Genomic DNA, 3,190 nt, shown 5'->3' with positions numbered 1-3,190 from the left:
CACACACACACACACACACACACACACACACACACACACACACACTTAAAACTAATAAATGAATTCAGCAAAGTTGAAGAATACAAAATCAACACATGAAAATCAGTTGCACTTCTATACACTAACAATGAAGAATCTGTCAAGAAAATTAAGAAAACAATCCCATTAAAAGAGCATTAAAAAGAACAAAAGACTTAAGAATAAACTTATCCAAAGAGGTGAAATTCTTGTACACTAAAACTACAAGTCTTGTACTACAAAACTCAATAACAACAAATAATCTGAGAAACACTAAAGAAATGATCCTATTTACAATAACATCAAAAACAATAAAGTACTTAAGAAAAATTTAACCGAGAAGCTGAAAGATCTCTACACTGAAAGACATGGAGCAGTATCCTGTGTTCATGGATTGAAAAAATTAATATTGTTAAAATGTCCATACTACCCAAAGCCATCTCTATCAAAATTTCAATGGCATTTGTTTTTACAGAAAAGGAAATAAATCCTAAAATTTATATAGAACCACAAAAGACTCCAAAGAGCCAAAGAAATTCTGAGAAAGAAAAAACAAAGCCGGACACATCACATGTCCTGGCTTCAAACTATATTACAAAGTTATAGTAATAAAACAGTATGGTACTGAATTAAAAACAGCAATGGAACATAATCGAGACTTCAGAAATAAATCCATGCAAATATGGTTAACTAATATTTGACAAAGGAGTCAAGAAAACTCAGTGGAGAAAAGACAGTCTCTTCAATAAACGGTGATGGGAAAAGTGGATATGCACATATAAAAGAATGAAACTAGACCCCTATGTTATACTACTCACAAAAATTAACTCAAAATTGATTAAAGAGTTAAATGTAAGGCCTGAAATCATAAAACTTCTAGAAGAAAAAATAAGGGAAAAGCTTCTTGGCAGAGGTCTTGGTAATGATTTTTTAATGATTATGACACCTAAAGCACAAGAAACAAATAAAAAACAAGTGATACTACATCAAGCTAAAAAACTTCTGCACTGCAAAAGAAACAATCAACAATGTGAAAACACAACTTATTGAATGAAAAAACATATTTGCAAAACCATATATCTGATAAAGGATTAATATCCAAAACATATAAAGAACTCTTACAAAACTCAATAGCAAATAAATAATCCAATTTAGAAATGGGCAAACACCTGAATAGATATTTTTCCAAACAAGATATTCAAATGGGGAACAGGTACTTGAAAAGGTGCTCAACAGCACTAATCATTAGTAAAATGTAAATCAAAATTACAATGAGATATAACCTCATATTTGTTAAAATGCCTATTATCAAAAAGATGAGATAACAAATGCTGGTGAGGATGTGTAGAAAAAGAAATCGTTGTGCACTGTTGGGGGGACTGTAAATTGATATAGCCACTATGGAAACAGCATGAAGTTTTCTTAAAGAATTAAAAATAGATCTACCATATGATCCGGTAGTTCAACTTTGGTATGTATCCAAAGAAAATAATATCTGCACCACCATGTTCATTGCATTATTTACAATAGCCAAGACATGGAAACAACTTAAGTGTTTTTTGACAGATGAATGGACAAAAAAAAAAAAAGTGGTAATATGTACACACACACGCACACACACACACACACACGGGAGGGGAGACTAAATGAGTAAATGGAGCTATAATAAATAAACGTTTCCATTTTTTACTGGAATTAAGTAAGTATGATCTGAAGTAAATTATGATAAATTAAGATGCATATTGCAATCCCAAAAGTAACCACTAAGAGCTCCCTAATTTTTAAAAAAAAAAGGATTAGGGGATTCCCTAGTGGCACAGTGGTTAAGAATCTGCCTGCCAATGCTGGGGACACAGATTTGATCCGTGGTCCAGGAAGATCCCACATGCCACAGAGCAACTAAGCCCATGTGCCACAACTACTGAGCCTATGCTCTAGAGCCTGTGAGCTACAGCTACTGAAGCCGGCATTCCACAACTACTGAAGCCCACATGACACAACTACTGAAGCCCGTGCACCTAGAGCCCGAGCTCCACAACAAGAGAAGCCATTGCAATGAGAAGCCTGTGCACCACAATGAAGAGTAGCCCCCACTCTCTGCAACTAGAGAAAGCCCAGGTGCAGCAACAAAGACACAATACAGCCAAAAATAAATTAATTAATAAAAGGATTAAAGTGGACCACTGGAAAATATTTATTTAATAAAAAGAAAGTGGTAAAGTGCTACAGAATAACACAAAAGACATGTGATAGAAAATAAATAGCAAAGTGATAGACCTACAGCAAACCAGATAAAATAATACTAGAGTACATCAAATACTCCAGTCAAAAGGCAGAGATCATCACTGGGGGAAAAAAGCAAAAATAAATAAATAAATAAATAAATAAGTGGTGTTTACAAGAGACACACTTGAGATTAAAAGACACACATAGGTTGAAGTTAAAAGGACAAGAAATTATATATCTTTTAAAGTCACTATCCTAATATAATAGAAAATAAACAATAAAATAAAAAATATTATAAACAAAGAGGGACATTTTATGATTAAACTTCAATTAATTCATCAGAAAGATATAACAATTATAAACATATATGCACCTGAAATCAGAGCCTCAAAACCTATGAAGTAAAAATTGTCAGAATTAAAGGAAGAAAGAGACACTTCAACAAAAATAGCTTGAGATTTCAATAGCTCCCTCTCAATAACAGAATAATTAGAAAAAATCAGCAAGAATATAGAAGACTTATAAGATACCATCAACCAACTTGAGAAAGCTGACATCCATAGTTTTTATTAGTGTTCTTAAGTTCCGGATTTGTCTGTTTGGCCTCTGTGTGGGAAAAAACTCACTCTCCCTCCTGTGCTTCTCCTTTAACACTACTACCACACTCACAGCACTCTTCACACTAGATGTGTTTTTTCCCCCATCAAGCAATTGTGACATCAGCTGGGTGTCCTACAACTTAACTCAGTTCTGCTACTATCTACCTGGAGATAGTATCGGATTCCACAGGAGCTCAGTCCCACCTCAAATGCCAATCAAAAGTGGTGGGTGGGGCTTCCCTGGTGGCGCTAGTAGTTGCGCGTCCGCCTGCCGATGCAGGGGGACCGGGTTCGCGCCCCGGTCTGGGAGGATCCCACGTGCCGCGGAGCGGCTGGGCCCGTGGGCC

Source organism: Physeter macrocephalus, chromosome 2 (genome assembly GCF_002837175.3).
Source record: "Physeter macrocephalus isolate SW-GA chromosome 2, ASM283717v5, whole genome shotgun sequence".
NCBI lineage: Eukaryota > Metazoa > Chordata > Mammalia > Artiodactyla > Physeteridae > Physeter > Physeter macrocephalus.
This window is presented reverse-complemented; position numbering follows the sequence as displayed.